The sequence below is a fragment of the Phyllobates terribilis genome, unplaced genomic scaffold (genome assembly GCF_046119375.1).
Source record: "Phyllobates terribilis strain yellow unplaced genomic scaffold, ASM4611937v1 Scaffold_3__8_contigs__length_932513732, whole genome shotgun sequence".
Lineage (NCBI taxonomy): Eukaryota > Metazoa > Chordata > Amphibia > Anura > Dendrobatidae > Phyllobates > Phyllobates terribilis.
Window position 1 is genome coordinate 343,922,625 of NW_027362763.1, and position 24,407 is coordinate 343,947,031.

At 43.7% G+C, this 24,407-nt stretch overlaps 1 protein-coding gene across 2 annotated transcripts in view; it reads left to right on the top strand.

Annotated features, from left to right (window-relative positions):
• The window catches only part of TNK2 (tyrosine kinase non receptor 2), a 191,398-nt gene that overhangs the window by 55,544 nt on the left and 111,447 nt on the right, over nt 1-24,407 (top strand). For both annotated transcript variants that reach the window (XM_073675216.1, XM_073675217.1), the window contains exon 2: nt 16,825-17,083. The gene's annotated coding sequence lies outside the window, so the exon portion shown is untranslated. The remainder of the gene's footprint in view (nt 1-16,824; nt 17,084-24,407) is intronic.

Here is a 24,407-nt window from a genome sequence, read left to right on the forward strand (position 1 = left end):
CAATGGGCAAGGCGCGAGGCAAGGGACGTGGAACTGGACGTTCTGGTGATGGTGCGTGCAGAGGACGGGGCCGTGGCCAAGGTGAAAATGTGCGACAACCAACAGCCACATCTTCTCGCTCCCAGTTCCTGACCGAATTACTAGGGAAGCACACAACAGCACCAGTATTGCGAACTGATCAGTGTGAACAGGTTATTAATTCGATAGCAGATAATACTTCCAGTTACCTGGGCACCACTACCCCCGGTCTGTCTTCCACACGGTCAAGTGTTAGTAGCCGTGAGTCTCGACTGCATACTCCTCCTCACCCTGATGCTCCTTCCTCCCACCAGGCCGAGTGTCGTCAGACAGCAACTGATCCCACAGTTGGACACTCTGAAGAGCTGTTCACTGGTCCATTTCCATATTTGTGCCCCTTGCCTGCTCCGCTTGAAGTGGTGGAAGAGGAGATCCCATGTAGCGATGGCCAAATATTTGAACGGCCACAGGAAGGCGACGCTGGCAATTTGTCACAAGAGGTGGACGATGACGAGACACAATTGCCACGAAGTGAGGAGGAGGATCGTGGTGCGGAAGTGGAAGAGGAGGAGGAGGTGGTGGATGATATAGTAACTGACCCAACGTGGCAGGAGGACACGCAGAGCGAGGCCAGCAGCACACGGGGAGGGAGGCAGAGTACCCCAACAGGCAGGAAGAAGCAGTGTGGTGGCCGCAGACAGAAGGCGAGCAACCGTTCCCCGTAACACCAACACCAGGAACGTTGCCAGTATGACCTGTAGGTCTTCCAGAGTCTGGAATTTTTTTTAAAGACTCTGCTGATTACCCCAAAAAGGCCATTTGTACCACCTGCCAGGCCAGCATCAGCAGGGGTGACAAAACTACCAGCCTGACCACCACCAGCATGATCAGGCACATGGCAGCAAAGCACCCGACTTTGTGGGGCGAACCCCAGGGTCCACGACCAGTGTCAGCGGGTGTCACCGCTGCTTCTTCCGCAGTTGTGCGTGTAAGAGAACCCCCTGTTGTGCGTGCAAGGCTATCCCCTGTCCATACTGCATGCAAAGATGTCCCCTCCTCTCAGTCTTCACTTGTTATGGCAGTTTCTCAAGAAACAGCATCAACTTCCACGTCCACGTCCCACCGCTGCGTTCAATTGTCCATATCCCAGAGCTTTGAACGAAAGCGCAAATTCGCATCCAATGCCCCACAGGCCACAGTCCTAAATTCGCACATTTCACGACTGCTTGCATTGTAAATGCTGCCTTTTAGGCTGGTGGAGACGGAATCCTTCCGCAACCTTATGGCGGTGGCCGTCCCTCGGTACTCGGTCCCCAGCCGACACTATTTTGCCCGATGTGCCATCCCCGCACTACACAAGCACGTGTCCCAAAACATCTACTGTGCCCTCAACAACGCAGTTACTGGGAGAGTCCACCTGACAACGGACACGTGGACAAGTGCTTGTGGCCAGGGACGGTACATCTCCCTGACGGCACACTGGGTAAACATAGTGGAAGCCGGGACCCAGTCGGACCTTGGGACGGAACACATCCTCCCCACACCGAGGATTGCGGGCCCTATGTCAGTCAGAGTTGCCCCCACAGTGTACAGCTCCTGCGCATCCTACTCCTCATGTTCAGCCTCCATCTCAGATATCACCACATCAGTTACAAGCTGGAAGCACTGCAGTACTGTCTCCGCCAAGCGGCAACAGGCTGTGCTGAAACTCATAAGCTTAGGTGAGAAACCTCACACTGCTTGTGAGTTGTGGACAGCTGTGAAAGAGCAGGCAGATCTGTGGCTGAGACCGCTGAACCTACATCCAGGCATGGTCGTGTGTGACAATGGCCTAACCTGGTGGCGGCTCTGAGGCGAGGCCACACACGTACCATGCCTGGCTCATGTGCTTAACCTCGTGGTTCAGCGGTTTCTTAAATCGTACCCCGAGTTGCCAGATCTGCTCGTCAAAGTACGCCACCTGTCTGCTCATTTTCGGAAGTCGGCTACAGCTTCCGCCGCCCTTGCTGTGTTGCAGCAGCGTTTGCAGCTTCCGTCACACCGACTGGTGTGTGATGTCCCCACACGTTGGAACTCTACCCTCCACATGTTGCAAAGGATTTGTGAGCAGAAGAGAGCAGTTGTGGAGTACCAGCTGCAACAAGGCCGTCGATATTCAGGTCAGACTCCACACATAAGACCTCAGGAGTGGACCTGGATGTCTGACATATGTACCATCCTGACAAACTTTGAGGAGGCCACCAAGATGGTGAGTGGCGATGACGCCATCATTAGCGTAAGCATCACACTTGTCTGTTTTTTTGCAATGCTCTCTGCAGAGAATTAAAGAGGAGGCATTGCAGCCAGAGTATGATGAGATGGATCAAGAAGCCATAGCGGTCGATTACACACAGCCCAGCCTCATCTCATCCCAATGTGCATTGGGGGACAATGAGGGAGAGGAGGAGTAGGAGGAGGAACAGGAGCTGGTATCATGCACTGTAGACGGTAGTACCTGTACAACTGTCATACCGTCGGTTCAGTGTGGGTGGCCTGAGGACGGGGGAGGAGGAGGAGGAGGAGGAAAGCATGGTCAGTCGTCATCTTGGTGAGGACACGGAAGTCTTGCCCGTTACCAGTCTGGCACGCATGGCTTACTTTGTTATGCTGCCTTAACTGTGACCCTCGTGTTGTCAAAATGTTGGGTGACAGTCATTACTGGTTGGTGACACTTTTAGACCCCCGCTACAAGGAGAACTTTCACTCTTATTCCTGAGGTGGAGAGGTCTACAAAAATGGGGCAGTACTAGAAGGCCCTTGCTGCAGAACTGTTAAAAAAATTCCCATCTGAACACGCTAGCGGCAGAGGTTACAGTTCGTTGACCAACCAAGGCGTACAGGCGAGAGAGACGCAACTCCAATTCTGCAGAGGCAGGGGAACACTGTCAACGTTCTGGGACAGTTTTCTGAGACCCGCGCAGCTTACAGGCCCTGAGGCGCGGGGTACTCTCACAAGGAGTGGAAAGTTTCAAAAGATGGTGAGGGAGTACCTTGCCGACCGTACCAGCATCCTCCGTGATTCCTCTGTGCCTTTTAATTATTGGGTATCCAAGCTGGACACTTGGAATGAACTCGCTCTGTACGCCTTGGAGGTCCTGGCCTGCCCTGCCGCTAGCGTGTTATCGGAGCGTGTTTTTAGTGCCGCTGGGGGAATTATAACTGATAAGCGCACTCGCCTGTCAACTGACAATGCTGACAAGCTGACCCTTATCAAAATGAACAAGAGCTGGATTGGGCCAGACTTCTCATCACCACCAAATTACAGCAGAGTAACATAAAGTCAAATCCACTGTGTTATTTCGGGAGGTGTATTCCCATGCACCGCTTCACACCCACATATGAGTATACGCTTCCTCATTTCAGCTGTGTTTTGCTCTTCTCCTTATCCTCAGCCTCCACCACCACTATACCACCAGGGTGACCGTGGTCCATGTTGCCAGCATTGCAAGTTCCTCCGTCCTAATTTTTGGCAGCTTTTGCTTAGAAGTCATAGGCAAAGACTATGAGAGACCCACTCCCCAATAATGGAAATAATGTTTTTAAGATGCTGTACTGCAAGGGCCATTAAAATCATCTTTTTATTCCACTGTGACCTCCACCACTCTTCCAAGGGACATTAAAACCGTCTTGTTAAGCTACTGCGACCTCCACCACTCTTCCAAGGGGCATTGATATTGTCTTTTTATTCCACTGTGTCCTCCACCACTCTTCGAAGGGGCATTAAAACCGTCTTGTTAAGCTACTGCGACCTCCACCACTCATTCAAGGGGCATTGATATTGTCTTTTTATTTCACTGTGACCTCCACGTCTCTTCCAAGGGGCATTAAAACTGTCTTGTTAAGCTACTGCGACCTCCACGTCTCTTCCAAGGGGCATTGATATTGTCTTTTTATTCCACTGTAATCTCCACCACTCTTCGAAGGGGTATTAAAACCGTCTTGTTAAGCTACTGTGACCTCCACCACTCTTCCAAGGGGCATTTAAACCGTCTTGTTAAGCTACTGTGACCTCCACATCTCTTCCAAGGGGCATTAAAACCGTCTTGTGAAGCTACTGTGACCTCCACGTCTCTTCCAAGGGGCATTAAAACCGTCTTGCTAAACCACTCTGAACTCCACAGCTGTTCCAGGGGGCATTGAAATGTTGTTTTTAATTAACTCTAACCTCCACCACTCTTCCAGCGGGCATTGCATTTCCTCTTAATTTTAGTCAGCTTTTGCTTTTCAATGCATAGGCGAACACTAAGGGAGACCCACTCCCCAATATTGGGTAGAAGGTTTTTAGTATGCTGTAATCCACGTCTGTTTCAAGGGGCATTGCAGTTCCTCATAATTTTTGGAAAGTCTTCCATTCACTGTTTAGGCCAACAGTGTACAGGAGACCCAGTTGCTATAAATGGAAAAAACGGTTTCGTTAAGGCCCTCTGACCTCCATGTCCCTTCCAAGGTGCATTGGAGTGCCTCGAAATTTTTGGTAGGCATTGCACTCACTGTATGCCCTATTACTGTGTAGCCAAACCGCTCCTTTTGGTACAGAAACATATCCTACAAGACATGTTTGGTTGACTGGCCTGATATTGATGTGAATGGTCCCTGTTCCTCCTGCTCTTTCTCCCTTGCCACCACCTCATGCATCATTCATCACCTGAAACTTTGTTTTAACGGGAGTCATAGAACTGGGATAGTAGCAGGAAAACATCCAGCAATCTTCGGAGGAGGTAGGATATGTGCCAAAACGCTGACCACCTCAGGCCTAGCCGCTACTACATACATGCGCTTGCATTCCAAGGAACAGAAAGCTAAGGAGATGGATGGCCTCATGATCATGAATAATTTACTCGTTGTGTAGAAGGCCGACCACTGCTGCTGTCTACCTTCTGAACTTTGTGTTGAAGCCTGATTGACCCAGGACCTGCAATCATCTGTCTGGAGGACGTGTTGCATCCCCGTGTCCAACTGTGTCCCGGCTTCCACAATATTAACCCAGTGTGAAGGCGACAGTGAGATGGACCATCCCTGGCCACATTCACTTGTCCACGTTTTTGTGGTTAGGCTGTCCTTCAAATAGGGGCGGCTGGGGACCGTTTATGGACACCCGGCCGCCCCCAGGTGGCTGGGGACCGAGTGTGGACACTGACGCAGCCATGACATGGTGGCCGGCGTCTGCCTCCACAAGCCTAAAAGGCCTCATTTCAAGTGCAAGCAAGCTAGCAGTATGGTATTGCTGCCTGGGGGTGGGTGGGTGGCAGGCTGCACACTTACGCTTGCATTCCAAGAAAACAAAGCAGATGCTAACTTGTATCATCATCATCATGCTCCTCACCTTGGCACTATCATCACCCCTGATGAAGAGGCCAAGGCCCACCGGAGGAGTCTGGTTGTCTGTTGGGCTCGGCCAATGCTGCCTTAAAGCATGCCAGGCTAAGAAAAGTGTGGGGAAGGTTACCTGGACCGAGTATGGACACCCGGCCCGCCCCCTGGCAGCTGGGGACCGAGTGGGGACACCCGGCCGCGGACCGAGTGGGGACACCCGGCCGCGGACCGAGTGGGGACACCCGGCCGCGGACCGAGTGGGGACACCCGGCCGCGGACCGAGTGGGGACACCCGGCCGCGGACCGAGTGGGGACACCCGGCCGCGGACCGAGTGGGGACACCCGGCCGCGGACCGAGTGGGGACACCCGGCCGCGGACCGAGTGGGGACACCCGGCCGCGGACCGAGTGGGGACACCCGGCCGCGGACCGAGTGGGGACACCCGGCCGCGGACCGAGTGGGGACACCCGGCCGCGGACCGAGTGGGGACACCCGGCCGCGGACCGGATGCAGCCATGACGTGGAGGCCCAATTTCAAGTGCAAGCAAGCTAGCAGTATGATATTGCAGCCTGGGGGTGGGTTGATGGCAGGCTGCATACTTGCGCTTGCATTTGCATTGCAAGGAATGGGGGAGGTACAATTGAACACTGCCCTGGGACAAGGACTTGCACAGGGATAGTTGCAAGTCTGCATCTTCTGATGCGGCAAGGATGACTTCTGATGGGCACACTTTTAGGCAGTGACCTGGGAGACAGATGCTTCCAGGGGTCTTCCCCATGCTGTTCCCATGTCTTTTCAGCACTGTATGCATGTGTCACACAGCACATGGCCAGATAAGGTTGTAAAATGTTAAAGTGACATTTCCCGGTGAATGCATTTGTCACAGTTGAAAGCAATACAAAAGTGCAAAAACACATAAAAAATGCTACTTGTGAACATAGCCCAAGGTGTGGAGAAGTAGTTTTGTTTTTGGTTATTTTACCTTATACACAAGTCTTTACCCTGGAAAGGATGTTCCTTAACATATTTCACAGGAAAGCAGTTTCACTTTAGCTTTTGAACGTTTTATTGTGAGCCCGTAAAAGTGGCTTAATACCTCTGACCATGTTGTTGACAGCCGTGACTTGGGGGTCAGAAATGCTTCCTGGGGCGATCCCCATGCTGTCCCCATGTCATTTGAGCACTGTCACTATCGTTTTGGGCACTTTTTAGGCTTTCTACAGACTGCCGGGGGTGCCGCCGCAAAAATGCTCTGGTCTCCCATAGACTAACATTGGGCTCGTTGCTCGGGTCGAGCACCCGAGTATCACGGTGAGCTCGGCCCGAGCTTCGAGCACCCGAGCATTTTAGTGCTCGCTCAACACTAATAATAATAATACATTACGTAAAGGTATACATACACAATGCGTCAGCACTCTGCGACTAATGAATACATGAACTCCAATATTGCTGCAAAGCGTTAAAAACATAAAGGAAATTAGCGTTTTTTTGATCAAAAAGCGCGAAAGCCACCAAACCACGTTAAGATGGCCTCTTTAATATGGATGGTCCCATATGGATGGCTAGGGACAATCCATATTAAAAGGTCACCTTGATGTGGTTGGATGACTTTGTCCTTTCTGATTAAAAAATGTTAACTAAGTTCCTTTACGTTTTTATCGTTTTGCAGCAATATTGGAGTTCATGTGTTCATCAGTCGTAGTGTGCTGACACATTGTGTATGTATATGTTAGCATATTGGCCACATAGCGTATTTGTGCACCTGTGCATTGATTTAATACTAATGTTGTGCGGACCCTATTTTTTCTTTTTTTAATTGCTTAAAATAAATTGATAGGAGATTTATGCAGCCTCATGCACGAGCTGCATGAATTGAGCATGAGTCACTCCGGCTGCATTTTTGAAGCTGTGTATATTTTACTCTGAAATGCTGCAGCATTTCAGAAAACACATACTGTGAAGTGTCAGCCCACGACTTTGGACCTTGGGTAAGTAGTGTGATGGAGGTCCTGAGTGGCTTCTCCCCTCTCCGATTCCCTAGGCTGACAGGTTTCTGCCTATACACACACGCTTGGGGAGAAACCCTTACAGTCATGGGGAGAAACTGCCGGGGACTTGTTTCTTGGACTAGTCCTCTGAAACGCCTTGTCCCCTGCCAACTTTTCAAGGTATGTTTTACTCTGAAACACTGCAATGTTTCAGGGTAAAACATACCTTTCTTCAATAAAGAAGGCAGTTTCTGATTCATGCTATCAGATTTCCTGTAAAATAATAAAATAATTCTTGGTATGCGCTCCCTTTTATAGTTTTTCTCTGTATGGCCAGCTAATGTACTCCGTACTGGTGGGCTTTTTCCTTTTCGATGGTTTTTCACAATAACAGTTATCACATCAGCAGCTTGGTTACACATCCCAGAACCTCTCATGTAAGAGTGGTAGGACTGTACTGGAAAGCATGTGTGATCAATGAAACTCACAGTAGGTGGATTTTCTGACCGAATCAGAAAAACATCAGGGGGATGTAGTGACAAATCAAGTCTGTAACCGCAGGAGCAATGAATGCCATTTAACAATTGTTATATTTTACATGAGCTAAAAGAGAAATGTAATTTTTAATAGTGGGATAACCACTTTAAGTGACTATTAAACTGTTCATGTCAGCATAATTGACTTGTATTGTCCAAATGAGTTGATGCTGTGCATAGGATCCTGTAATGTCTTGTGATTAATCAGAGCTAAGGTTATAAAAACTGGAATTCTGGTGATGAAACAGGATGTTTCTCAGATATAGTGAGAGCATATATCAGCCAACACATGCTCTGTCTTGTAAATTCCCTTGATTATTCACAACTGCCCAGCAGATGACTAACTTTATGTAGTCACGTGCTGAGTGAATGTAAAGGAAGCAACACAGTTGTAAATTAATTCATGATCTTTACTGCATTTAATGTCATTTTACGTTCACATCCCACTGATATGCATGCAAAAGTGACCCTAACACAAAAGCGGTCTAGATAAAACTCCTGTGTGCAAAACTACGTGGTTATTATGTAATGATTTTCATAACTTGTATGGAAGATTGAAGCTGAAACTGTAGGTGAAGCAGTATAGATCTCTCTCTCTGGCTTATAAGCGAGGGGACATGACAGACATCATTTTAACAAGAAAAGGAGAGGAGCTCTCCACGTCTGTCAATCATGAGAATCGCTGGGAGGTTTGGAACCGGCGGGTGCCAGATCTAGCTGGTGTAGCGCAGAAACTTGAAGACTATTGGAACAAGGGAAGTTTTGTTAATGAATTTTCTGATTTAACTTTTAGTGAGCAAAACACACTTGTTTCCCTACAACAATTACAAGCAGAAAATGAAAAAATAGGTGATGTCACAGACAGTGATGTGTCAATCAAAATCAGGAATTCAACATACTATCCATTAGAATCAAGTGCATTCTTTCCAAACAATGATTGAATGTGATTTGAAAATTCTCCCCGTTCAAACTAAAAATTTAACTAGACCATAAAACCTTACCGATAAGCAGTTTGAATTATGATCCAATTTTAATATTGTAGAAGGGAATCAGACAAACATGAATGTGTAGTAGTTTTGGATGCTACTTTATATGCTAGACAAGTCTTGTCCATTTTGAAAGACACTAGTACATCCAGGAGCCTTTTATCTGACCCCACTGTATTGTTCAAAAATGTTCTTTCAGGTGTTCTTGATGAGGGAGTTGCGGTGGGAGCTATTGATACTAAGTGTAAAAAATGGTTTCTTACAGATAATCCTATCATCCCTATATTTCATGGCTTACCCAAAAGGCACAAAAATAATATTTTCCCCCCTCCGCTGTGTCCCATCATTTCAGGGATGGGATCCCTGAATGAGGGGCTCAGCGAATGGTTGGGTGAACACCTACAACTATTGGTTTCTAGAATTCCTGGATATTTCTGGATATTTTAAGGACAGCTCATCTGTGTTTAAAAAATTTCTGTGGAAAACTGGTTATCTGTTTGTTACATGTGATGTGATTAACCTATATTCTATTCCCCATCTATTCCCCATCATTTAGCCATCGATGCCATACAACATCCTTTGGATAGCTATCGCTCCTACACAAATTAATTGAAACTATTTATACTTAGCAGCCTACATAATTTACTTAGACACAACGATTTTATGCTTAATTCTAAAAAATTTTCTACAAATTGTTGGAGCCCCGATGGGTGTGAAATTTTCCCATTCTCTTGCTGTTTTTATTTATGGCTTAGTGGGAAGAAAACTGTATTTTTAGTGTATTTAATCCTTTTGCTACCCAGCTGGTGTGGTACAGTCGATATGTGGACAACCTCCTTTTGGTATGGTCTGGAAATGGATCGGACGTCCCAAAATCCATTTCATGTATAAACAACAATGAATTTAACCCCTTAGTGACCAGACCAATTTTTGGAAATCTGACCAGTGTCACTTTATGTAGTAATAACTCTGGAATGCTTCAACCTATCCCATTGATTTTGAGACAATTTTTTTGTGACACATGATACTTTATAATAATGGTAAATTTAGGTTGATATGTTTTGCGTTTATTTATAACAATATCAGAACTTTGACAAAAATGTTTTAAGAATTGCAATTTTCAAACTTTCCCTTTAATCCAGATAGTCAGACCACACAAACACATTAATAACCTTTCCCTCATGTCTGCCTTACGTCAGCACCTTTTGTAAAGTGTTGTTAGCATTTTAGAAGGTGTAAAAATGTAGCAGTAATTTTTCATTTTTGTAGGGAAATTTACAAAAATTATTTTTATTGGGACCTGTTCAGTTTTGAAGTGACTTTGGGGGTCCTATATGTTGGAAACCACCCAAAAGTCATACCATTTTAAAACCCGCACCCCTCATCGTATTTAAAACCCTTCTGGTTCTTTTCAGGAAGTAATGGAAAGTGGCATGACAAGAATGAAAAGTTTATTTTAACACCTAAATTTTGCTAACTTCTGAACAGGCCGCTATAGCCAGCAGACTCTGAGGCCGTTATTTGGCCATTACCTGCCATGGCAAACATCAGGACCACACAATCAAGATCTCAGGGTGCCTATGAGGTTAAAGAGGAAGACACCACACTGTTAACTATTTAGATTCTGTAGTCACTATTGACAGCAGAATCTAAGGGGTTAAATGTCCATGGTCGGTGCCCACACTGATCGTGGCTGATGCAGCAAGTTGTCATCTATACTGTACAGGTGACAGCTACTGGATTGTCACTTGTCGGGGAACGCTAGTCTCTTATATCGCAGGTCAGTAAAATGACATCTTTTGGTCACCAAGGGGTTAACCTATGGTTCACAGATAATACTCCCAATTACTCAAATTCCGTTTATAGACCTCTTTCTTTTTGGGGATCACAATAATGGTGGAGTTCACACGTCTTTACACAGGAAGGATATATCCGGCAATACGATCTTACAATCCACCAGCTGTCACCCTAAACGTACAATTAGAGCCGTTCCACATAGTGAGTTTGTATTTGCCAGACGTACCTGTTTAGATAACAGGTTTCTGGAAGAAGGTGCCACAATTCACAATAGGTTATGTGAAAGAGGATGCAAAAATAATTTAGTACACACTTCCTTTGAAAACGTAAAATCTAAGCCTAGAAATACACTACCATATGGCAAAACAGTCCCAACTTTGATAACTCTTCTGTCACTTTCACCACCCCTTTCAGTTTGCAATTTAATCAAATTAAACGTATCATCTCCTGAAAAAATCTGCCTGTGGTTAATCAAGATGACACTTTTAGGCAAGTTATTTCAGGGGGTGTAGATGTGTAGCGAAGAAGGGGCTAGCCCTAGGTAATATCCTGTCACCTAGCTTATTCCAAAGCCCTACCATTAAGACAACCGAGCTTAAACCCAAAGGTTTCTCTAAGTGTGCAGGGAGTCGATGTAATGTGAGTGCACCTTCTTTTTCTTTACCACATGGTGATAATCGCCATATTACGGATTTCATCAATTGTGACACGCACCATGTGGTGTATTGTATAGAATGTAATCTATGCAAAGTGCGATATATGGGTTGCACAATTAGAAAATGAAAACAACGTATTTCAGAACATCTCACCAAAATATATACAAAGACTCCGGTGCTGCCAAGCATTTTGTTACCGTAAATAATGGTGACACCTGACATTTCAGTTTTTACGGCCTGGCAAAGCTTGCTTGTCCCAATAGAGGGGGCAGCTGACAGAAGCACCTCAAGCTGCGTGAAGCTTTTTGGATATTAACCCTTGATATGCTATTACCCACAGGGCATGAATTTAAAAATTGATTTGTTTTACATCTATTCAGTTTGATTGAATTGATTTATGCTTAATGTCGATATACAGGTGCAGTGTTTCTTACTGTTGGTTGAGTATACGTCATTTCTTATTCTGCATGTGATTGGTTCTTCCCAATTTAAAACGAGACTCCTGCAATTTGACTGATTTACTATGATTAAGGGAGTGTAATGCACCAGACACATGTACGTTTTTTAGCTTCTCTTATTCCTCTTTGTTTTTTAAAGGATTACTGACGTTTTACATTGCTCGATGGAAGTGAGGACCACTTTTCCACTCTTCAGACATCATTTTCACATAGGAAACAACACAGTGTCCAATGCTTCTGACTTCATTTTGCTATTTACCTTTAGACGTTTACATTCATCATGTTAAGAGATTCCACCCTTCACCTAAAAAACTAACTAAACCCATAGTATTATCTGTATCAGAAATCTAGAAAGATGGTTACAGTAAATATCGTGGATATTTAAAGAGGATCTTTCCCCAAGTCTTTCATGTTGAACTGGACATACGATATAATAGTGACGGCAGAGTGGAATAAAACTATATACAGTTGTGCTCAAAAGTTTACATACCCCAGCAGAATTTTCCCTTTCTTGGCCTTGTTTCAGAGAATATGAATGATAACAAAAAAAACTTTCTCCACTCATGGTTATTGGTTGGTTGTCATTAAGAGTTAAAAAGAGGAAACACAGTAGTTTGACAATAAATGGCTTCACCCATCCAATAACCATGAGTGGAGAAAGTTTTTTTGTTATCATTCATATTCTCTGAAACTAGGCCAAGAAAGGGAAAATTCCGCCGGTGTATTAACCCGGCAGAATTTTTCCTTTCTTGTCACTTAAGGAGTTAACTTCTGTTCAAGGGAACCACTCACCAGTTTTTTCATGTGTGAGCATAGACTAGCACCTTAATCAGTTCCTGCCCTGCGTTCCACAGAGGGGTATATAGCCCCTGAGGTGTTATCCATGTCAATCAGAGCAGGAGGAGGAATAGACTCCTCAGCAAGGACGCCTTTCGGACCCGACCAGCAAGGGAGAATTTCAAAAGGTTTTTTGGAGGTATATGGGGAGAGTCATGGGGTTATATACCCCTTTATGAAATGCAGCACAGGCGCTGATTAAAGGTGTTAGGCTGTGTGCTCACGATGCGTTTTTTAAGCGTTTCCGCAGCAGCAAAAACGCTGCAGAAACGCTTAAAAAACACATGGTAGAAGGCCTGCCATGTTCCCCAATGATAATCCGCATGTGCTGTGCACGTGCTGCGGAAATTTCCGCTGCGGATTATCATTGCGGAAAAAAATGCAGCACTACCAATTATTTTGCGGAAGTGCTGTGTTTTCGCCGCCATTGACTTGCATTAGAATGCGTGCATTCCGCTTCACTAGATAAGCACATGCGGAATACATGCGTTCAATGTGCGGATGGTACCTGGGTCTAGAGGAGAGGAGAGTCTCATCCGGACCTGGGTACCATAGAAACTGTAAAAAAAAAAGAATAAAACAAAAAATAAAGATTATATTTACCTTCTGGCAGCCCCCGCTGCACTCATCCTTTCATGCCGGCAGCTAGCGATGGACTGAAGGACCTGCGCTGACGTCATAGTCATGTGACGGGTCACGCGACGCTGACGTCGACAGATCCTTCAGTGTACTGCTGCCGGCAAGGGAGAACGGAGGGAAACGAAACACTGGGGGTAAGTATATATTTATGTTTTACCATTCTTCACTGTCACAGTATATAAATCCATGCCGTTTGAACCATGAATACCTAAGGTCCTGCGATGCCTGCACATGAGGTGAGAGAGATAGCAAATCAAAAATACTATACTACATTTCTAATTGGAGGTATTTGCTGCTAATATTATTATTATTACACCTACTACATATTAGGATAGGATCTTGCAGATGGGAATACCCCTTTAAGTGCTCTGGCCTGGAAGCTTTCAGAGTAAGTGCAAAAGTCAGTGGTGGTGTGTGCCATGCTCCTTTGTGGTCTGCTGCTCTTGATGGCCAAGGTTGGCATGCCTGGTTCTCCCACCTGCATGATCCATTAAATGATCACTTCCACTGGGTCTAAAAAAGGGTCGCGCACCCCAAGTTTTGCACTGCTGACGAAGTTTACAAAACGTGCATAGAGATATTATTTGCCGTAGAGTTTTACTACTATGCCTTCAGGTAACATATTTTTCTAGTGTCTTATTAAGGAGGGACGAGAACGTTCTGAATTAATCTTGGCTTGGATTTGCATATGTAATTTTCACTTAGCTATGGTTTATTTGCTGCTGATTTGTGTTTGTGATCTTACCATTTAATAACTGCGGACTGCCTGATACAATTATTTATATGGTATACTGTTGATGGGACATTGATACTGACCATGTCATTTAATATTCCTTATTTATTTTTTATTTTTGTCTGAACTGGGGACCTATCATTTCAATAGGTTATGAATATTAATAAAGATCTATATTTTTAATTGTATAATTACTTTACTCTGATCAGAATATTGGCTTGGCTCATTCATCAAAACTGACAGTAAAAGCTGTCGTCGCCCAAAGCTCAGCATTCATTTTACCAGAGCAGTTTAAAGCGGATCTGTCATTACATTGTACAATACAAGCTGCATGAATCATTAAAGGGAACCTGTCACCATGAAAGTGCAGGGGGTGTGATGTAGAGCAGGGGCAGCTGAGTAGATTAATATATTCAGAATAACGTGTTTTCATCATTTAAACGTTTTCTTTTTCTTTGATTATTTTTGGCCCAGGGGACGGTCCTATCATTGATTGCCTGCCATCTCTGTATGCACACATACCCTATCTAAATGCCAGAGGCACCCAAGCTGCTGGCTTTCCAATACAGAACCATGGAGTAGCGACAGAAACGCCCGACCAATGTACTGCAAATCTTTTTGCTCAACTAAAATAAAACAGAAGAATTTCTAGAATCCATTTTTATTGGAGCCCTCTCACTGATTGCTTTGTGCAGCTTACATTACAGCTGCTGTAGTCAATGTCCTTTTATTACAAGTAACAATGGCTGGGATTCTGTAAGAATCGTGCATCATTTCAGTGTCTGATAGTGATGTCATGTACAAGTCCTCATTACGCATAATGTAAGGACACCTTATTTCTGTATTGTGTTCAGCACAGTAGCGCCTTGTTTGCTGCGTCTTCCCGAAGTGATTTGTGTGCACTTTTAGCACCACCTGCCTTTCTCAACTGTAATAGTAGCATGAATACAGTAAAATCAGCCCATTATGCAGTGAAAACAATGTGTCTGTGATGGGAAAGCTGAGGGGCTCTATATTTTCCGCTTCACCATGCCATTGTGTTCATGATGAGGCATTCTGTCATATCTTGTACAGACCACTCACTGATGTAAGCATAGTAATTGGTGACTGGGTATGAGACTTCCATACAATCCATAAATTGTCTGAGAGACTATGGTCAACAGACACCGGAAACTCCAACCATGGATAACAAAAAGAAAAAAAGGAGAGAAGGCGTGCAATTTGAGATATTTAATCAAGTGATGGTATGTAATTTCACAGCTTATTACTGAAACCAGACAGGTGGGCACAAAAAGAGGTCAATGCATAGTACACACAAATGTACAATCAATTGTATACAGCCATAAGTCCAAAGGTTATATATTCAATATAGTAATTAATTTGCAGGACAAATAGCATGTTGTAATGAAACATACTTGATGGTAAACTGAATAGTATCAGTCCACATTGATTGTATATTACTATAGTCACAAATAACCATATTTTTCTATAAACCACAAGAATTGTGAGTCATCATAACACAAAAGGACCAATAGTAAACAACCACAAAATTGAAGCATGATGTTACAAATACAGGATATGGTTAAAGGATACCATGCCCAATTTAGGCATAGTGTAGCGCCATGCACGGACCCCATAGTGGAGGAATCTCCCGTTTACAAACCCCAACATACGTTTCCTCTTTTAGTTATAGCTTCATCAGGGGGGAATATGATGAGCCCCAAGCCGCAGCCTCTTTATATACCATGTGGCGTTGTAAAATACCTAATTCCGAACACCGTGCAGCGCTACGTCACTTCCTATCCCTCACCTCCGAACCGGAAGTACAAGGAAGACCTCTTTTTGTGCCCACCTGTCTGGTTTCAGTAATAAGCTGTGAAATTACATACCATCACTTGATGAAATATCTCAAATTGCATGCCTTCTCTCCTCTTTTTCTCTGTTTTTCTTTTTGTTATAGTAATTGGTGACTGTAACAATTACAGAAGGTGTGCTGCTAGGGTGTATGAAGATCAGGGGCACAGTCCCCCCAAGACATTTGTTTTGTCCTGCACAAAAAATAATCATCATCTAAAATGAGCAGTTGTACCATGTGTCAGATGAACGGCCTCAGCGGTCTACTGTCCCTGGATGTACACGAGCACTGTGGGGTCTATAAATACACCTAATTAATATCACAATGCCTGGTGGCTTTTTTTTTTTTTGCTGGAAAAGTTGTATTTTTCAGTGGTACCATTTTGAGAAACATTAACTTTTTAAGGGGGAATGGACAAAAAAATAACCAAAACAGCGGTTCTGTCATTTGTTTGCGATTTTAAGCAATATCAATGTAGTGTTGATGTTACTATACATATTTTCCTTCTAATTTTAAACTCCTTGGTTTGTGTTGACACCTTATGCAATGTTCACTATGCCATTGAGAGCTATTGACAATGCTACTGACTGCAGAGCAATGCTGTGATCTTATTGTGCTTTTTTTTCTGTTTTTCTTAATTTTTCTATTGTATCATTTATTTGTCCTCTTACTTCATACAGTGTGTCTCAGTAACATCAGAAACTGAAGTGAGTAGTTGTGGGACGGGAGGGAAGATCCAGATTTTCTTTGGCAGGCTGAGTTGGTGGAATGAGTAAAGGGAGTGATCTAACCCCACATCATGACTATTAACCTGTAACCACTAGGCATTGTCACACATCCTCATGTCAAAGTACTGAGTGTAGTTTTATATGCTTGGAGAGCGTTCCCGTGCTCGGCAGGGCAAGAGCTTGTGTAGTATAAGAAAGGCTTTCTCACTGTCTTATCCTCTGATTTTTGTTTTTTTTTAGGTTTGTATCTCTGTAATAGAAGAGAAGTGCTGAAGTTCTTTGCCTTTATTTTCTGAAGTGTATGAACTATGGCTTATGAAAAACATTCGACACGATATCCTGCAAGTGCTCAAGTGAACATCCACTGAAAACAGACGCTCCTGCCAAAGGAGCCTAAAGCCAACTCCATGCCATGCCTAACAGACACCGCGTGGACGCAGACCACAGACAGCACCTTCTGTAGAAGTGAGGTGTACAGACAGACTGGACCAATTTTGGGGTAAGACATTTGATCTAAAGACTTTAAAAAAAAAATCAATGTTGCTGCTATGTATAATGCAATATATTGTGTACTTCTAATGGGATCTATTTAGATTGTCTTAAATTAACAATAATGGCGCCAATTCATTGACCTGTTGAAAGTTAGCACCATGTTTATTAAACAGGTGAAGAGTAACTGTTTTAATTTTTTTTCCTCATAAATCAATAAAGCACATGAAGATGAGAAATGTAAAATATCTATAATAATAATAAATATATTTTATCAGAGAAATCTGCTTCTTTCTCCTGGACTGAACGATCATTTTCAAAATTCTCAATTCACAGGTAAAATCTATATTCAGTGAAGTTAGACTTTCCCATTACTGCGATAGAAGATAAGTTCTAAGGAAAACTGTAGTTATCGTAACCTCTCCCTCCCTTCTCCATAGGACTTTACAAGCACTAACTGTCATCTCTTATTTCAGTAATGGGAAAGCCTGTGTTCACTAAATACAAATTCTACAGATCCTATCCATGAATTGACAGTGAAAGATCAGTCCTGGAGGTGAAAGAGGTACATTTCTCTGATAACATATATTACAAACTTGCTTATTTTCATGTGTATTATTGACTTATGAAATAAACATGATAATGACTGTTAGGCTATGTGGCCACGTAGCAGATTTGATGCAGAGCGTTTTTGCCTCTCTCTGGCAGAAAAAAACGCATGCAGATTTACATGTGTTTTTTCTGCCAGAGAGAAGCGTTTTTTCAGCGTTTTTACATGCGTTTTCGCATGTGTTTTTTCAAGCACTTTTCCAAGCGATTTTGAGCATCACTTGGAAAGTGCTTGACAAGTTGGTCACAATATAAATCCATGCAACTGGCATGGATTTATATTGTGTGACCAACTTAGATGCTTTAAATGCTGCATCTATAGTAAAAAAAAATAAAAAAAAATAAAAAAATTAAAAGTTAAAAATAAAAAAAACCTGTATACTCACCTCTCTGGTCTGCTCCCGGCGGCGTCCTCTCTCCTCGGCGTCCCGCGGTGTACTTGCCGGACCTTCGGTGACGTCATTTAGTCAGCTGATGGTCACGCGACCATCACCTGACTGCTGATGTCACCGGTTGCGTGACCATCAGCTGACTAAATGACGTCACCGCATGTCCTTCAAGTACACCGCGGGACGCTGAAGAGAGAGGACGCCGCCGGGAGCAGACCGGAGAGGTGAGTATACAGGTTTTTTTTTTTTAATTTTTAACTATTTTATTTCTTTTTTTCACCGCGTGGTAACTGGGATGAAGAGGAGTTGTAGTCTCCTCTTCGTCCCGGGTACCACACGCACCGCGATTACGCCGCAAATTCGCGGTCATTGAATTTAATTGAAACGCAGCAAATCCACATATACCTGCGGGTTCGCTGTGTTTCAATGGTCGCGGTAGAAATGGTCATTTGGCGCGCTAATTAGCGCATCATGTGCACAGCACATCTGAATTCACATTGCTTTGCATGGCAGACGGTTTTACAAGCGTTTTCGCAGCCGCAAAAACGCTACGTGGGCACATGGCCTTATTCTCTCAGGTTTTTACCTGAGTCTTCTGAAAGGGGTGAGAAGAGTGTGGTTTGTCATTTACAGCAATAGGACATATTTATCAATGTCTGAAGACAAAAGGTTGTCTTACAAAGTGAAGCATGTGTATAACCGGACTGAGCAGGCATAGCGGTGGAACCTGTTTCTAAGAGGGTTGTTAGTTTTAGAAACATTTATCATGAGCTGTGTGACATGTTAAAAGTGTGTCGCAGACATCACTCAGGTACGGTTTTACACCACAACTGCAGTACTGTGGATTTGCCATCTGCAGCATGTCAGATTACGCTCTGTAATGCAGAGTGAGATCAGTGGCGGAAAGGCCACCAAACACAGTGAGTGAGTGCTCAAAATGCAGAGGAGGAGGAAGCACCATGTGTTAGTGAGGGTCCGTATGGACCCGACCTCTGAAATATAAAAAATGTGCTTGCACTCTGAGGTGGAGGAGTGTGGGCATTACTGTTAGGAGCATCTAGAGGCCGTGTTACTCCTACTACTGTAGTACTTCTGTTGTACTGTACTGTTACTAGATGGTCATCTCACACTTCTTTGACAATAAAGAGTTGTGCCTCCAGCATTAGACCTGTAGAGAAGAGTAAATGCTCTTTGGGACATATGGGCTATATAAACCAATCATCGCACCTTGTAGGGGATCAGAGATCACAATAATGCCGGTACAAGCGATGCCTCTACAGGCTGATTTACCCTTTTAGGAAAAACACGTGAGTAATACTACACATGGGACTTCTGCACACTGAAGTGGCCGGACACAGAGGATCCACTTTTTTTGGCGTCATGACACCTCAACCCCTACCATGGCTTCTGCTCTCCTGCCTGCTTCCACTACTAATATGATAGACTGGTGGAAGAAGCCAAATCCCTCGTTAGATAAACGTCTTGCTTTTTCTCCTGCTCTTTGAAACCTTGTGAGGGCGGGTTAGGTGTCTGCGGGCTGACATCTTCCCTGAAGAGAGCGGGCAGGTCGTAATTAGTTAAGAGCTTGCACCTTCCCAGCCTCCTCACACCATAAATGCAGGTCTGGTGCAGGTACGAGTGTGTTTCGTTGGCAGGATTTCCAGAACTTGGGTCTCTCACTAGTTGGCACTACCTGAATTTACTACACAGTGGTGGTAAATCTCTCCTTCAGACAGTGACTTGATGTGGAGGACAAACGTTTGACTTTACACAGCAGACTGTTCCCTGAGCCTGAGTCATACAGACATACACTACATGGCTGCAGTGAAAATCAAAGGGAATAAGGGCAATAGCAAAGGTGGACAGGATAGGGGAAAGAAGGAAGAAATTCATGCAAATAAATAGTACTTCCCAAAATAGCAAAATATCTCTAATCCAAAGGATAGGGGCTATCTTGCTGATCACTGAGGGTCTGACTGTTGGGACCCTCTGTGATCCCAAGAACAGAACTCTGTAGCGTGTTCAACCTCCCCTACATTTATTGGCTATTGGACTGCCCAAAATAGCCAAGAACAGAACTCCCCCCAGCTCTGGTAGACCCATAGACGATAAATGGAGTGGTGGTTGCTGCTCACTCCGCTCGTTCTTAATGGGCATACCACAGGCTAAGTAAGTCAGCGCTCTATCTGTAGCGGTTCAATAGAGAATGAATGGAGCGGCAGCGCGCATAACTGACTCCATTCACACAGGCTCTTTAGAGCCCCAGTTCTTGGGATCAGTGAGGTTTCCATCAGTCGGACCCCAGTGATTGCGAAGTTGTCCCCTATTGCTAGCATAGAGGATAACTTCGAAAAATCCTTTAAAGGGGTCGTACCAAGTTTTAATCTGTGAACACCTAATTGAAAGGTTGGGGGGTCTGACAGCCGACCCCACTAATCAGATCATGTTGGCATATTGATGTGCTATTTCTCTACATTTTGTGATAGAAGGGATATTCTAACTTTATAGAATAATATGGAGATGTTTGGTAGAGTATAGCAGCCCCTAGAGTATGGGAGCGTTCCCCCTGCTTGTGTACCAATGTATGAGAGTGTATACAGCAGTGCCCGGCACTACTGGGGATCATCATTGGATCCTTTCTAATTAGTGTATAATGTAATTTTGGCTCAGGATCCTCTCCATTCATTGTTATAAGGTGTATTCATGTTTTCATGTGTAAATAGCAGGTTCTCCTCCTTGGCTAAAAATACTAAGAGGAATATTTTTACTCTTTGGTAAAAAAATGTAATGCGACCTCCGTTTACATGTAAAAAGACACTTACACTGATGGTTCAATATAATGTAGGAAAGCGGATAGATCTGTCTACATATAGTGCAGGGATATAGAAGAAGCAAATGAAAGACAATTTGAGGACTGTAAAGTTCCCTTTACGTTATGCAGGTTAGCTGAGCTTGAGATAGAAGGCACAAATCACCCAGGAAGGTAAGCACCGGAGTGCTGGGTCCTGTAGGTTCCTCCCTGTCTATACTCCTAGCTCAGAGGAATTAGGCCTGGGGGGATGCAGGAAGCTGACTGCATTCCTAGGACATGTCAGTGGGGGGCCGATGCACAGGACTCTGCTCCGCAGCACAGGTTGAACTGATGCTGATTGTACACCACTGCTACTTTGTTGTTCTTGTCCTTCTGCTGCCCATACCCAATGTTGTAAACAGACTTCATATTTCTTTCCATGTACATAACAATGAAGCATGATTCTTGTTAGATTGGCATTAATACATTATTTATACATGTATTCTTGTTCATTGGATTCCATGTGTCTGGTTATAAATGTTAATTTTTAGTAGTGCATACAAAACTGTTAGCATTATTGTATTAAATGGATTTTCTACCTTTTGATTTAAAAAAAAAAAAAAAAAAATAGGCTGAAAAAAAGTTATACCTTGTCGATCCTCCAGTGCTGCATTTCACACTAAGGCTATGTTCACACATCATGTTTTTTTCAGCATTTATGCAAATTTTCAGCTGCCTTTTGCAGTACCAGCAAAGCCTATGAGAAACCAAAATTTTCTGTTCACACATCACGTTTTTTTTGTTGCGTATTTTGTGCCTTGCAGCCTTTTTTGGAAAATAGAGCATGTCATTTCTTTCAGCGTTTTTTCACCCATAGGAAGTAATGGGTAGTGAAAAACACAGAAAAATACATGATGTGTGAACATAGCTATCAGGTTTTGTTGCGTTTTTAGTGAAAATAAGCAAGTACAACAGTATGTCAAACACATTTATTTTTGTGATTTTTACCATCTTGTCTTGGTCACTGAGATGGTACATGCATAAGGAGTGTTTAATTAAATTAGTGATGTGTAAATTGTAAACATTGGCTGAACTATGTGTGAGATTCAACAATACCTGTGACACAGGGAGGTGTGAAATTGAACAATGCCTGTGCAACTGAATGGCAGACCTCATAGTGTGAAAGTAGATAGTGTCGTACACACTGGCAGTGCATTAAGTTTGTTAGTTAAACTATTCCTGAACAATTCACCTCCCCCATTATTATGCCAAAACCAGAATGAGATTTTTTTTCACTGAACTTTATGTACATGCATCAAAGAGACAAAGCATGAACAAGAGACACAATTCTGCAAAAAACGCATTAAAAAAAGCACCAAAAAACGCAGCAAAACCTGCGTTTTTGACGCAGCTTCTTTCGTGCCAGAGATCAGATTTCGGTGCAGATTTGTAATGCAAAAAAAAGCTATGATGTGTGAACATAGCCTAAGGGTATGTGCATATGATCCGGACAAGCAGCGCTTTGGACGCAGCATACATTATGCTGCGTCCAAAGCACTGCCTTATATGAACGCAGGTGAGTCCGCATGTGTTCATTGAAGCACATTCAATACATTGTAGTGATCTGATTTCTCTTTCAGAGACTAGCGACTCCGCAAGAGAAATTGACATGCTGCGGTCTGGAAAGACACGCCACATCTGTGTCCGCTGGTGATCCGCAGGAGCACGGAGGCGCATAGTGGACATGGGATTTCTACAGATCCCATCCACTATGGCTGCTGCAGGTTTAACGCTGCATAAGCACGCAGCATCAAACCACCAGCGGCTCCTGATCGTGTGCACATAACCTAATAGATAGTTAACGGAAAAACACATAAAATGTAGTGCACAAAGCCAAAAACTCAATACACGTATTAATTCAGGTTTCTTACAGAGCAAGTGCACAACAGCAAGGCGGAAAGCCCTAAATGTTTCCTGTAAAGTCCCAGTAATTGCAGTGTCAGACCACTGTAAACATAAGTAAGTTACGAAGATCCACTCAAGACAGGGGGTACATGTTGTAAACTGACAGCAGCATGATATAGGGACAGAAAACCTAACTGTAGTGATGTCACTTATGGCTCTGCTTGGTGCAGTTTTGATAAAATCACTGTTTTATCTGCTGAAGATTTAGCAGCAGTTCTCTAATGCTGAGCCCTGTATAACCTGGGCCACACCATTGATTGGCAGCTTTCTGTGTACACACTGCATAGACAGAAAGCTGCCATTGGTGGGGGGGGGGGTTATACAGAGCTCATGTATATGTACCCATTATTTCCCCCAATTCAAAACTTCCTTCCAAATCAGGTCCCTCGTATACATTCACACACCCCATCACTTAGACTACTGTGTCTGTACTTGTTCAAATACTGGTTGGTGACTGGTTCATTTAGCACTATATGATTACCCTTTTTTTTTTTTTACATTGATGGCTGACCGTACAATACAAGCAATTTCTGCCATCCACCTTTCGTGTCTCCCCCATTTCCTGATAGATTGTAAGCTTGCGAGCAGGGCTCTGACTCCTCCTGGTATCTGATTTATGTGATTATTGCTATTCTGTAATGTCTTTTATTGTCTGTACAAGTCCCCTCTTAAATGTAAAGTGCTGCGGAATATGTTGGCGTTATAGAAATAAAAATTATTATTATTATGGAGGACTACATGGCAGCAGGTTTAGTGCACTAGTGATAGTCTCCTGGTGATAAAACACTGATTTTAGTCATAGTACTACATAATACTATGACTAAGAACATCTGAGTTCGAAACATGTTATTGTGACTCTTAAGTACCATTGCCTTGTTTTAACTTTTTCACAATAAATGGAGGAAGTCACATGCTTAGTGACATGAAGTCCACCTGTGTGCAATCTAAGTGTCACAGGGTCTGTCAGTATATACACACCATTTCTGAAAGGCCACAGATGGTGCACCACTAACCAAACAACATATGAAGACCAAGGAGATCTCCAAACAAGTCCGGGACAAAGTTGTTGAAAAGTACAAGTCAGTATGTTGGGGTATTAAAAAAAATAAATAAAAAAATCCCAATCTCTGTTGATCCCCCGGATCACCATCAAATCCATTATTATCAAATGGAAAGAACATGGTACCACAAAAAACCTGCCAAGAGAGGGCCGCCCACCAAAACTCTCAGTCCGGGCAAGGAGGGCATTAATAAGGGAGGCAGCACAGAGACCAAATGTAACCCTGAAGGAGCTGCAGAGTTCCCAAGCAGAGACTGGAGTATCTGTCTATACAACCACAATAAGCCGTACACTCCACAGAGGTGACTTTTATGGAAGAGTGGGCAGAAAAAAGCTTTTACTTAAAACGAACCTTACAATTTTCTTGTGTGAGTTTACCAAAAGACATCTGGGAGACTTCCCAAATCTATGGAGGAAGGTGCTGTGGACAGATGAGACCAAAATTGAACTTTTTGGCCACCAAAGTAAACGTTCTGCCTGGCGCCAAACCAACTTAGCTAATCAGCTCAAGAACATGATC